Source organism: Arvicola amphibius, chromosome 7, assembly GCF_903992535.2.
Source record: "Arvicola amphibius chromosome 7, mArvAmp1.2, whole genome shotgun sequence".
In the NCBI taxonomy this organism is placed as follows: Eukaryota; Metazoa; Chordata; class Mammalia; order Rodentia; family Cricetidae; genus Arvicola; species Arvicola amphibius.
The window spans coordinates 10,514,977-10,529,656 of NC_052053.1; the positions used below are offsets into that span (position 1 = coordinate 10,514,977).

At 43.8% G+C, this 14,680-nt stretch overlaps 1 long non-coding RNA gene across 1 annotated transcript in view; it reads left to right on the plus strand.

The window, feature by feature from the left end:
• LOC119819437 overlaps nucleotides 1-5,446 on the plus strand; it is a 51,394-nt gene extending 45,948 nt beyond the window's left edge. The window contains exons 2-3 of the long non-coding RNA XR_005286264.1: nucleotides 5,060-5,255; nucleotides 5,365-5,446. This is a non-coding gene — a long non-coding RNA (uncharacterized LOC119819437). The remainder of the gene's footprint in view (nucleotides 1-5,059; nucleotides 5,256-5,364) is intronic.
• The last annotated feature ends 9,234 nt before the right edge of the window (nucleotides 5,447-14,680 follow it).

The window sequence follows — 14,680 nt, forward strand, 5'->3', positions numbered from 1 at the left end:
CGTATTTCTGTCCCATTAATATCACGTCAAAGAGGTTCAGTTAAAGTATTTGTGTTTGAGAAAGTTTGGGGAGTTAGCTAGCAGGTGTAACAGAAATGGAAGGCCCTGTACTTATTGACCGTTAGGTTGCAACTTTCAGAGATGCCATGAGACCTGGATTAGCCAGGCAAATGCCACTTGTTCATCATCACTGGGAATTAATAAGCCAACCTCAGAGCGTTAGCTACTCTGTAAAGCTCACAAAATCGACTCTCTGGTATTTGCGAGGAACCTGCACCTCTGGGGTCATTGTCCCTCCAATACCACTTGGAATGAACATTCTGGGATGAAGAATTTGGTGTATGGTAGGAGCTGGGACTATATTAGAGCCGTAGCTGACCATAAACACACAGCATCCCAGGCCCGCAGAGGGAGCCTGCGAAGTGGGCCATACAGCCGATCGCGCATTGCGGCCCAGCCTTCTGACACTCTTTTCAGCATTTAGGTCACCTTGGCAGAAAACACCCCAGACAACACTAGAAGATAGAAAGGGGGAAGGGTTAAAGGGACTCCCCTTTATGCAAAAGCACCAAGACAACCTTAAGCCCAGTGACTTGGGGCTTTGATTTCACCTTTCCCACCCTTCACTACACAGCACACTAGTTTGCTCATAACGACTCTCAACTTTCTGGGCTGTTAAAAAGAGGCTTAGAAGAGCAATTGGAAGTAATATGGGCTTTTTAATATCGTGACACTTAATGCTACACAAAACCTTTGTTTCCTAAGGTTTATTGCGCTGGTGTCTTAGATTTCCTGCTGTATGACCAGGAAGATTATGGTGGCTTAGGTCTTAACTATACTCTGGGGAAGCATTTTGTATTTTCGCCATAAACAGTCTTTCTAAAACAACACGATTGTGTAACTATCAATGTTTATACTGCATTATACGTCTCCCAAAGTTTACTATGCATAGTGCAGAGCATGGTAACCAAAGGAAGCGGTGTAGTCTCTGGAGCGATTCAAGTGACTCCATCTCACTCCTTATTCCATCAGCCGGATATTCATGCTCTGTCATTATGTTGTGGTGTTGCACAGCTGTGCACGTAAAGCGTCTAGAAGCTAAGCATTTACAGTATATATATATATATGTCTTATCTTAAAATAAGAGTTGTAACAGAACTGAACGACTTTTAAACGGGAGTAATGGCGCAAGTGGAGAGGTTTTCAAATGTCTGGCGTTTCACAAATGAACAATTTGATTGAGCGCGTCATAGCAAAGCTGGGTTTTCATACTGAGTAATTTCTCCGAGTTGGTGAAAGAAACCAAATGATTAATCCCACCATTGAGGGTGCTACCACTGAACACGCATTTTTTTTTTTTGAAGTAGCTGTTGAATTGTTTTCACAAGTACACGGCAACATGGAGCCCCGATAAAGGACAGCACTGAGTTCTCCTTGCGCTGCGATCCCGTTCCGACTCCTGGGGAAATGCAACAAATGGTGAAATCCCATTTCTTTATGCAGACAATTTAATGAGCAATTCCTTCAGAGTATATGAGGGAAGAAGACCAGACCTAATACTACAGGTCTGGGTCCCCCAGACCCGCCTTTCCTTCCATAGGTGAATAGTGAGTTTCATTATGTTCAGAACCATAGCCTGGACAAGGCAAACGGTGAGCTCCATCCCGTCCAAGGAAGTAAAAGATTATCTTCTTCCAGCAACAGAAACGGGAGGGATTGGGCCCACCTTCGAATCCCTCCCAGCTTCACTCAGATCGAACACGACATCTGGGTAATCTGCAATCTGCCAGGGGCATTGTTAGCATGTTACTCCTCCAGGGTAGGATTTTAACCAGGCCGCCAGCAGCTGTGTGTTGGGCTACTTGGCCACATTAGGCCTACAGAACCCCCCGCTATTACCCTGGTGAAACCTGTGCCAGGGCCCCTGGTGACACGATGAAGGTATTAGGTCAGATGAGTTACATTAAGTGGCAAGTGATAAATTCAAGATGACAATTTGAAACAGCAGTGTTTCTTCTAAGTAATTAATTCCAGCGGTGCCTGGGGCAGTGTGTGGTTGCCGCCACTGGTGTGGCAAAGCTGCGTTGCTAATGAGAACACATCGCAGTGAGGATTAGGGGCCTGTGCATTCTGGCAGGCTGAGGTCACTGTGATTAGGAAATATTAATGCAGAGTGACTGTGATAAACCATATACACCCAGGAAAGTTAATTTTTATTTTATTAACGCAGGAACTGTTGACCACTTTACAATGTGGTGGCTCACTAAGTGAGCTAGGGAGAGAACCGACACATTCCTCTTTGGGTCTCTGACAGCCCCTAAAGCTGGCTGGAGATGGTGGCAGAATGGCGTGCCACCGCCAAGGTCCTGCTCTTCTCATCTGTGGACACAGGGTCTTCGGCACACCCCGAAGGCACAGAATGGGGGGGGCCTATTTTATTTTCCTAACCATGACTTCATCAAGATCTTTTCTAAGGCACTCATCTCCTCTGTTGAAGAAATAACTGTGAAATCATCGGCGAGCGATATTGTTCAGAAAGGGGCAGGCTTTCTCTTGCTACATCTGCCCTTCGGGGAGGGGGTGGCCAGGTCACCTTTGACTCTCCAGTGCTATCAAGGCGTTAGATGACGTGTTCACCTCCATTCTCATCTCCAAACACCCCGTTCAGCTGGAAGCAGAAGGAACTTGAGGCCAGATGGGTGGGATCCGGGACAAATTCAGACCGTCAGGAGGAGTGTGTTTGAGCCTGGAACTCAGCGCCCGGTCCACCTCATCTGGTGCTCACCTGGATGTCTCTCTGGGAAGGGAACAGAGCCAATCACCCAAACTGTTTCCCATAAAACTCTCAAAGAAGGCTGTCCAGGGACTGTAGCTGTACACATGCACACATATACACACATTCACAGAACTCAGAGAGTTGGCTCATCTCTAGTAGAGGACTTTTAGTTTGAGCAACTACAGATGTCTTACGGTGTATTAGATATGTTGCCTATAAAATACCTACTAAACACTTTCCCCTTGGCACTGAAAGACGAACTGCTTCTAACTGTAAGACCGTGCCCCTTATCTCTTTCTATAAAATTGGCTGTGGTGTTGGGCACTCAGCTTCAATATGTGCTCTGTCTGTAGGTCTACGTGTGAGTGAAGGCGGGGAAGTAGAAAAGCCATTAGCAACACGTGTTCTCTGAAATCTTGAAGGGCTACCAAGTATATCATTGTACTCCCAGCTTTCCTATGTTATTAAGAAGCCAATCACATCGCAGAAAAAATATATATATAAAAAAAACCTTTAGTCTGATCTTCTTTTTTTCTTTTTCTTTCTCCGCAGAGTGCACGAGTTTGATTTTGCATTAGTGTTCTCAGCTCCAGTTTCTAGAATAAGAGAAACAATTGGTAGAACTTCTGGAAGGCTCAATCTCCACCAGATAACAATTTTTTTTAAAAAACCACCCACAGTTTTATATTTACATCCAAATACATGAAATTCTTGGCATCTTTGCATATGGGGGGGGAAAACTTAGAAAAATCAATAAACAAACCTATCTTTTTTTCCTTACACATTTTGATGTAAGAATTGCTGCAAAACACATTTCCAATGTCATCAAGTACATAAGAGGCTTTGGAAAGGAGAGGTGACTGCATCAACGAGGGAGAAGAAGGTAGCATTCACATTTGCCTGTTTGACCATCACAGCCGTCGATAGTAACCTAATCAAAACGAGCAGACACAAATGACTTGTGTCTTTATAGACCTAAATACATGTGCTGCAGGTATTTGATCACACTGTGACCCTCGAGTTTGTGTTAATTAAATAAAACATTAGGTCAAGAGGCAGAGTCACACACACACACACACACACACACACACACACGCAAACACAGTTTATCAGGAGGCCAAGTAGAGGCTTTCATGGAGTGAGGGCCCAAGCACCGCTCATCGTGCTGAAGCATCGCTGTCTAGGTCAGGGTCAGCAATTCTTTTTCTCCAAAAGTCCATATAGAAATAGCTTAGGCATTTATGAATCATATGGTTTTTGGTTTAATTATTCAGCTCTACTACTGGAACATAAAAGTAGCCATAAGCACTGCAAAAATGCGTGCAGCTATGTTCCAATAAAACTTTATTAACACTGAGTTTGAAATTCACATCATTTTCATGGGTCACGGAGTATTCTTTTCAGGTTTAAACAGTTAAATATTTTAAAACTTAGCCCAATAGGCCATATGAAAACCAGGGAATGAAAAGTAAAATGGGAAAGAAAATGCAGGGGAATGGGCTGCATTTAATTCATGGATCGTCATTCATGGATGCCTTGCTGGAAAGGGTTGCTCTGATCTGCAAGATCAAACCATTGCCATCCAACTCACTTCCTACCCCAAGAAATGGAAAGGAAAGGAAAATGTCAATTACTTTTGGAAGACTCAATTGACTTACATCACTCCACTCATATTCTATTGAGTAGCATAGAGTTCCACAGACATAGTTAGCAGCAAGGGACCCTGAGACACATAGTTGGGTAGGTCCATGTGTACTCAGCTAAATTTCAAGGGAATTCTAGCCCTCAAGGCCAGGTATGCATATGAAGGTACAACTGTCTCTACTACAGTGCCATGGAATTGAATTGAAGTAATGATAAAGGTTATTCTAGACTTGGAATCTTTTGAGATTTGTCTGTTGCCATGACTCCCAAATGGGGTTTATGTTCCTCATTGATACTACCTTGAGACACACAGTGGCTGTAGTGCTGAGGGGGAAAAGGTACTGGTCACCCAGGGAAGCAACTTCTACTAGGTATAGTAGAATATAGAACAACGTTGTCTAGGCCCTCATGAAGAATTGCCACAACACAAAAAAGGCATGCCAAAGAGCAACTTCAGAAGCAAGATCCTTCTGTTGTTCTTTAACTTCTTATAATAAACATTTTTACTTTTAAAAAATTATGAGGCAGATGTGATAGTATATATGATCATCAGCTGAGACTTCATAGTGAAACTTAGCCCCGCCACGAAACATTCCAGAATCTGCTAAGTCTAATCTCACTCACCATTTCCCCTTCTAGATCCCATATTGAGGTTAACTCCGTGCCCACCCTCAGATCCTCAACTCATGCTTGAAGCATCACAAGTAATGGGCTGGAAGCCTTAGAAGCCACGACATTGGGGCTTTCTGTCTAGATACAACTCAAGCTGCCCAAAAGGAAGAAACCTGTCTTCAGAGAGGGACATGGCTGTAGCCAGAAAACTGAAGTCCTGCAGGTAACAGAGAATTACAGCTTGGGTTTCTGTTTTGGACAAGGATGTAATTTGTCATGTCGAGTTCAGCGATGGAGTATAAAATGTGTCTGTTTTGTTTTGTTTGACACAGGGTCCAGGCTCACAGGCTCATTATGTGGACCATACTGGCCTGGAACTGCTGTTGTCAGCCACCCTGGTGCCGGGGATTACAGGTACAACGCCACTACAACCTGGCTCAAACAGATTTCTTGGATACCTACTTTGTATAGGGCATTGCAGTGAGCTCTGGGAGGAGGCAGGAAGGTGGAGGTGAACAATAGGAATTATTTTTTCTTGAGTGTGAGTTCTAGGAGGACAGAGAGTTTAGCATATACAATATATACATGCATATGTATATATACATATACAGAGAGTTTAGCATATGCAATATATGCATACATTCCTATTTTATTATTAGCTAAATGGGACACTATCATCTCAAAGGATCACATGTAACACTAGTATAGACACATATTATATAATATAAAACATACGGAGAGTTAGCTTATACAGTATATACATATATATACAGAGTTTAGCTTATACAATATATACATATATTAACATATATATATATATATACATAGCAGAGAGTTTAGCATATACACACTACTATAAGCATGATGATAGAGGTATGTATAAAAGAGTTCAGAGTAAGGAATGAATGGCTCCGTGTTGGGGTTGGTGAGAAAGTAGGCCAGAGAGGTGTCAGTCCAGATCCAAGAAGAAAAATAGTCTTATCTTTCTCCCCAAGAATAGAATATGATTTTGAGTAGAGATACATCCTGTCCTGTATTCATGAGATATAACTGTTGTTACAGCAGTCATGTCAGATGTGTGTGTGCATGCGCATGTGTGTGCACGTACATGTGTGTTTGCACGCGCATGTGTGTTTGCACGCACATGTGCACACACATGCATGCAACTCATGTATCAGGACTGGGCAACTGCTACACTCTTTCCTTCAGGAATCTATGTTTTTACATCTGTGTTTTGTATTAGGACTGTTTATATACCTTGACTCAAGCACTCCTAACCACGAGGAACATTTACAACTAATTTTAAAGAAATCTCTGTATACAGAAATACCCTTGAAACACATGTCTTACACACACACACACACACAACACACACCACAATTCCTCATGGGGTTCTTCTAATAAGCAGTCAAGTGAAAGGTCAAATTGAAGTCCTCTTAATTTTGCAGATTAAAATGAAAGCTATTGTATAAGAAAATACTTAGTTTTTATTTCTCTGAACACAACCTGTGTTTGCATAATGAATTTAGGCACCATAGACACCCCGAAAGCATTAAAAGCAATTAACAGAAGGCTTAGAGAACACATAAACAGGGAGGATGACAGGCATTTTTGTAGCCGTTGGAAGCTGGGATAATTAAACCATTGTCTCTCACTCTGTTCCCATGTGGACTTGCTTAAATGTCACTGGAGACAGTAACTTCTCACTCTTCTCTTTCCTTCCTGGGAAACCTTATCCAACCTGAGCTCAGACATCATGATAGCGTGCTTCAGCCCAGAGCACAGGCCCCTGGGGGATTCATACTCAGGCATCACGGGTCGTTGACCTGGCTATTGTTGTTTGTGATACTTACTGGTAAAGTTTCCCAATCAATACGACATCAGCCCACTGAGCTCCAGGGACTACAGGGGCTGCGGCAGCGTACTCAATCTTGGAGCCAGCCTGTGCTCTCTGCTCTGGCCGCTAAACTGGGTAGTTGGCCTACTTGATGTGGCATTATTGCTGCTGGGGTCAGATGGGAGCAGTTCGGCAAAGGGCTGGATGAATGGCTGCTGGTGGCGCGGCACCTCTCCCGCCCACCCGGAGACATCCATGATAGACGACAACCGCGCATGCACAAAAATCCTTGTCGCTTGTCTGGGAGGCTTCTGGGCTGGAGGTGTGGAGGGATTGGCCGGGCAACGGGAGGAAGCTCTCAAGACGGTAGAGCGCCGTTGCAAATCAAGCTCACTTTTCTTTATCAGAGAAGGTGGATCTCCACCCCTGTCCCATGTCATTACTGTGTCCTTTTTCTCCCCATCTTTGCTTGAGCAAGACTTCCAGGCAGTAGGGAAAAGATAAATGAGAAATTATCTTAATTCTATTAAGATGGGCCGTCAATGTCTTCATCATTGAAGGAGTAATTATTCAGAATGTTAACTGTGAACTTAGCAGTGTAACACCCACTAATGTGGAGGAGAAATTAATATGTAAATAATTGTTGAACATAATAGTGGAATAGCCTCCGTTATTGTTAAGAATATAACACCACAAAAGCAGGGAAAATTCTTTTAAAAATAGATGCCTTGCAGAAAAGTGTCAGCACATTATTTATCTAGCTATTTCCTGTTCTGTACAATCCTTTTTTTTTTTTTTTTAGTAATCAGACAAAGAAAAATAAAAATGCTTGGCATGACCTAAATATTCTCTCTGTTATAGATGAAGGCAGGGCTCTCTGTAAGTAAACAGACCACAGAGTGTTGTCAAGGAAGTAACCAAAGGTGTAGTAAATGTTAGGTTCAGACAGATTCCCCACAAAATCAGAAGGCTTCATTAAATATTTAATCACATAAAAAAATAACAAGGAGAAGAGCGTGGTGGAAGGGATTTCCTGGGGTGTGGTCAGCTGTGTGGCAAAGAAAGTACCGTGAGTGGATGTATCCTTCAAGAAGAGCTACAGGCCTCCACCTCTTTACCTCAGAGCCTACTGTGAAGCTGACAATGTTTAGGACATATTTTCTGGAACCTGAGACAATTGATACCCTGTTTCCCAAGGTTGACAATTAGGTTATGTTAGTGATGTTAGACTATTGCTGTCTAGTCTGAATGCTACAATTGCTTTCCAAATATTTAGTTAAAAATCAACCCATCATGCGTGGTGTGAGTGTATGTATATATACATACACACATATGTATATATGCATTATATATATGGGGGTCATGTATTTGTGTAGATATATGAGCCCATATGTGAGCATGGGTATGGAGGCCAGAAGTCAACCTTAGGTTTATTTTCTCAGGAAATTACCTTGTTTCTTGAGAAAGTTTCTCTCATTCGACAGGAACTCTCTGATTAGACTAGCCAGTGGACCACAGGGACCCGCATAGCTCTGCCTCTCCAGTGCCGCTATTACAAGAGCACACGGCTGTTCCCAGCTTTTAACAAGGGTGCTAGGGACAGACGTCAGGTCTCCATGCTTGCAAGATGCATAATTCATCGGTCGAATTATTTCCCTAGTCCCTTTTAACCATACATGTTTGCATGACTGCTAACCCTCACACACACTTGTAAGGAAAAGAGTGTTTCCATTTTCAATGGCTGAAACCATCGCTATGCACTCCAGACCCATCATGTAGCCAGGGCAGGACAGAGGGCAACCGCACAGACTCATCTGATTTCTTTGCAGCCACTCTCAGGTGGTAGTGGGGCATCCCGTGAAGAGATCTCTTTCCAGACTCCATAAGAAGCTGACACACACCCTTCCCTACCCCTACGCTGCGCACCTCCTTCCTCCAGGATTTCAGCACAATGGGGCGGGGGGGGGGGGACAGGAGGTAGATTTTCTTACCCTTTTGCTCTACGCTTTCTCTTAAAAAGCCCTCAAGGCCTGAAAAAGGCGAGCTAATTGCCTGTCTTTACATGCATAGAACTTCGTCTTTGTTCGAGTTTCTCCTCCTACCCACAGTGTTCTCTCTCTTCTCTTCTCCCTGCATATATAGCAAAGAAATGATTGCTGAGAAAAAGTCCATCTTAAGTGAGGAAGGTCTAATAAAAACAGTCTTAAAATATCCCTACTCTTAGCCGGGCGGGTGGTGGCGCATGCCTTTAATCCCAGCACTCGGGAGGCAGAGGCAGGCGGATCTCTGTGAGTTCGAGACCAGCCTGGTCTACAAGAGCTAGGTCCAGGACAGGCTCTAGAAACTACAGGGAAACCCTGTCTCGAAAATCAAAAAAATAAATAATAAATAAATAAATAATACCCTACTCTTTACCCCAGTGTTTCCCTTCTCACCACGATGCTCATCAACTTTCTTCCTGTTCCTTGGTGATGCCCAGGCAAGTCAACATTGAGCCTGAGTCTTGGGCTCCATTGATAGAGTATTTGGCATCGTGTGAGGTCTGGTTGCTTGACTGGTACCCCCTCCTGATACCATAGGTAGGTACACATGCTAGAAACTGACCATGACCTTCCTTGGAAAGAGGAGTGTGGTGGTTTATGTAAGACAAGTCCCTCATAGGCTCACGGAAACTGGTGGTACTGTTGTGAGAATTTATGGACCCTGTAGCAGGTAGAACCTTCCTGGAGAAGTGTCACTGGGGGTGGGCTTTGAGGGTTTGTTATTTTGCCACACTTCCTTGCACACACGCACACACACACACACACACACACACACACACACACCCTGTGTCTGAACAGAAGTGTGATTAGCTGTGATTAGCAAGCTTCTTGTGCCTTCCTCCTTGCTGCCTCGCCATCCCTGCCACGATGGACTCTAGCTCTTTGGAACTGGAAGCCCAAATAAATGCTTCCTTCTAGAAGCCGTTTTTGCTCATAGTGTCTTACCGCCCAACAGAAAAGTAGCTGGTACTGGATTCTGGCCGTTAAAAATCCCAAGATGAGGTCATTGTGGTCTTTCCAGGTGGACCAAGAAAGAGATAAATGAAGAACACAAAGGCCAAACTCACAGCAATGACCAAGAAATGACAGCCACCGTCAGAAGCAGGACAGAGAATGGTTGTCAACACGGCTTCTGGAGAGAGTGTGGCACTGTGCAAGAATATATTTATTTTGGTACAAGCCACCCAGTTTATGGTTGGTCACCTGGTACCACCCTCGTGAAAGAACACATGGAGTGATGCTAAAATTGTTTTCCCAACCATAATTCTTTGCTTATGAACTTTCTACATATCTTTCCTTTTTTATTGATTTTATTGAGCTATACAATTTTCTCTGCTCCTCTACCTGTCCCTCCCCTCCCATTCAACCTTCTCCCAGGGTCCCCATGCTCTCAATTTGCTCAGGAGGTCTTGTCTTTTACTATTTCCCATGTAGATTAGATCCATGTATGTCTCTCTTAGTGTCCTCATTGTTGTCTAAGTTCTCTGGGATTGTGGTTTGTGAGCTGGCTTTCTTTGCTTTATGTTTAAAGCCACCTCTGAGTGAGTACATGTGATAATTGTCTTTCTGGGTCTGGGTTACCTCATTCAAATGTTGTTTTCTAGCTTGATTCATTTCCTGCAAAATTCAAGATGTCATAATTTTTTTCTGCTGTGTAGTACTCCATTGTGTAAATGTACCACATTTTCCTTATCTATTCTTTGGTGTAGGGGCATTTAGGTTGTTCCCAGGTCCTGGCTATGACGAACATAGTTGAGCACATGTCCTTGTGGAACTATGAGCATCCTTTGGTATATACCCAAAAAGTGGTACTACTGGGTCTTTAGGAAGGTTTGCTTCCTAATTATCTGAGAAATCACCACACTGACATCCAAAGGGGTTGTACCAGCTTGCACTCCCCACCAGCAATGCAGGAGTGTTCCTTTACCCCACAAACCTCTCCAGTATAAGTTGTCATCAGTGTTTTTGATCTTGGCCCATTTTTACAGGTGAAAAGATGGAATATCTTCTTTGTTTTGATTTGCATTTCTCTGATAACTACAGACCCACATAGCTTTTCTGACTGGTTTGTGTGTATTATTCTCCAGTTGACTCCCTGTGCTGCTTATGCTTTCTCAGAAAAGTCTCACTTAATTTTGCAAACATTTATTGAACACATAGTAGGTGTTATTGAGCACATAGTAGGTGTGCCAGGAGGCAAGGATAAGTAAGGTGCAGTCCTTTCCTTCGAGAGAGTATGCACCATGCCTGCTTGTGTGAGCAGACAGAAACGTGTCTTTTGGCTTACCCTGAAATCGGGAGTCCAGAAAGGGCTCTGATTAGGCCTCAACTGCAATACAAAAGAATAATTTCCATACAATTTGAACTAAGATGTTCCAATGTTTTTTTTTTATGCCAGCCCCATTTTCAATCTTTCTCTTCCCAGGATTATCAAATTATTCCCCGTTTTCTGACACTGACTCCAGGAATAACAATAATGACAAATATCTCTGGATAATAAGATGACCTGGGAATTAAAGCTGATGCTAGCAATCATGTTGCAGTGATTAGGCCACATTGCCTGGCCCGGGGATAACAAATACTAATGAATGAACACAAATACAGGCAAGTGTGATGACCTGGTGTCCAAAAGAAGCTTCAAAGACTCTGATCATTAGCTTCAAACACTGTTTGGCCACTCGGCTATGTCTCCTCATTTCACGTGGGCCATCGTCTGGATGGGTTTGAAAGGCAAGCTACATCCTGTTGGATCCTCTGGATACCTTTTGGATCATATGGGAGGTTATGGGATGGGTGTTGGATGTTCCATGGTAACAAGAAAGAGAAAAGTTGACATCTAGAAAGGTACCCATGGTTCTTGATTGCTTTCAAAACTGTCCAGAGCTGAACACCTGGAGCTTCAACCTTGCAAAAGAAAAAGTTGCCACGGGGTGGGGCTTAGTACGCAGCTTGCTGAACACCTGGAGTCTGACATTGACCATAATATGGCTAGGGGAGATGGGCTCCACACCTGTTTCCTCTCTCAAAGAATTGAGGCTCTACGGACCCTGAAAGTTCACCGACAAATTAAATTGCCATTTAGAAAATGACTTGTATAGTACCTGGAACCTAGTGGTCTGTTAATAAATAAGACAATGGTGATCAGTCCTATCTGTACTCTGACCTGCAGCATCAGGGTACGAAAAATGTGAGTGGCTCCCTTTCACTAGCAGGGAGAGAACAGTCCAGTGGAAGGCCAGATTCTGAAGAAGTCAGGCAAGAAACCCAAGGCGGGGTCAGAGAGGGCCGTTGCTCTTAGAAATCAGAGAGCATAAACAGTGATCTGGAGGTCAGAAGAACCAAGGTCAATCTAGACGGGTGACCTGGTAAAAATGACATCTCCTCCCCGGGAAAATAAGAGCTGGACGTAATGCCATCTCACACCTTACGTACTTATCACACGTATTCCCTGGTTCACACTCCACTATGAAAATGAAAAGACCTTCTAGATCGCCTCTCAATAGCACCGAGCAGAAGAGTTTGCAAGGGGTTCTTTAAAGCTGAGAGTAAGTCCATCCTCATTCCCCCAAGCTATGTGCTAGGCCCCCTATCGGGGATGCATTCTGAGAACCTAAACAGTGTCGGAAACTACAGATAATACCAAGCCTCCTTCTGAGCACTGTGTCTGCATTCTACAGTAAAGTTTACTTTACAAATTAAACCCAATAAGATAGTGAAGACAAAGCAATCACCAAGCCTGTTCTGTGATAAACATTCTTGGAAACTTGTGAGTTATCTCCTGAAATTGTCTACCTAATATTTCTAGACTAGGCATAATCTAGAAACGAAAATCCAGAATGAGAGTCCGGGGTGAGGGCATGCCTTCACACTCTCTCTTGTAGGAAATAACGGTAACAGTGGGTCACGGCTGTATTGAGGCAAAATGCAAAACGTGAGCACTGAAGGACATCTTCAAGGGCAGTTTGTTTGTGACTCGTTGAGCCACTAAATCCTCGGTCTTCATGGCTCTTGAGATAGAGGCTCTCCAGTGCCTGTTGGTGGGAAAACCTCTGGCCCCTATAGTATTACTCAATATCTTATTAGCAATTCTATCCCTACTAATATTTGATCACAGACTACATGCTGGAAATGAGCTTGACCCCAAGACGATGAATCCAGGAAGGGCTACAACACAGGGAAGGGGATTCTGGGCTGCAGTGAGGGGATACCAGGTCAGAAAGGGGGCCCCCCGGCCTTGGGAGGCAGAGAGAGGAACACTGGAGCCAGAATCAAGACCTGTCCATGGTGAGTAACCTGCCATCTAGATAGAGGTGGGAAAACTGAAATCATCATCCTCGGTGGTTTGCAGTCTGGAGATCTGGTTTTGGTTCAGTAAGGAAAAAGAAAGCAGAAAGCAAAAGAATGGTCCACAGCCCTGGCTACCCTTCCCATTTCTGCCGAGATGCGCTTGTCTACTAACCTGGCCAGCAATGCATCTGTGGAAGGGCAGTTTCCAAGGCGGCCGGGGTCTGACTGTGTCTACAGGTGAGTGCCCAGAAAGCCTGGATGAGATAAAAAAGCAAACGAATGGGAGTTGGGGGAGCTGCGTGCATATGCAGAAGTTGCCCCATCACGGTGCAGACAGGAGCTCAGGGACAAGCGGGCTTACTAAAAACATTCAGAGAGGTCTTTGCTATGCGCTGGTATAAGCTAACACCCCCATTGGGGAGCGCAGGCTTTAGCAAATCTAGCTTTGTGTGTGTTAATTGCTGCGGTAGATGTAAGAAGCATGACAGGTATTCACTCAAGCAGAAAGAGCAGAATTTCCTAGCTATCTTCCCCTCATTTTATTCAAAATTGAAAGGATAGTCTGCTGTCAGCTGGGGCATTTTGCTCTGCATAGAAAACCCAAGGCCTTCATCACCCCCTGATGGCTACAAGGGGGAAACCTCAGAAAGTGGGCACAGCACTGGCTTCCTTCACATTGGGTCATTACAACCATCACAAGTCTTAACGTTAAATTTTGCTTTGAAACGGCAGCAGTAAAAAAAAATACTGCATAGACTTGTTTGCTTAAGCAGTTTTTCAATCAAAACAAAGCACCTAGAGGCCAGTAGAATGGTGTGAGACACTTTGGTGGGAAATACAGGCTGAGAACTAATGACAATATTAACATGGTGGCCAAACTTACCCTGAGTTTATTATCCTAGTCTGCTCCAACCACCGTGAGTAAATACCGTAAACTGGGCAGCTTAAGTAACAGAAAGGTCTTTCTCTCAGGGCTGGAGCTGAGAAATGTGTGATCAAATACTAATTTGGTTTTGGATGAGGAACTGTTTCTGGCTCGTAGGACAGTCACCTCACATGAAATAGAGAAGCAAAGAAGGGAGGAGAAAGGAAGAGAGGAAAAGAAAGAAAAATAGAAAGAATAAGCTTGATATTTGTGGGTGTGCGCACACTTGTGTGTGTGTGTGTGTGTATGTGTGTGTGTGTAAGCACAACACATTTTTGCAGGTGTATGTGGTCCAATTGTGGAAGCTGGAGAACAACTCACCTTGGTCTCTCTCCTCTCTCTCTCTCTCTCTCTCTCTCCTCTCTCTCTCTCTCTCTCCGTCTCTTTCTCTTCTCCGTCTCTCTGCCTCCTCCTCTCTCTCTCTCTCTCTCTCTTCTCTCTCCTTCCCTATCCCTCTCTCTCTCTTCTCCTTCCCTCTCTTTCTCTCTGGCTTTTTTTTTGAAACAAAGTCCTCTCTGTGTAGCCCTGGATGTCCTGAAACTTCCTTTCCTTTCTAG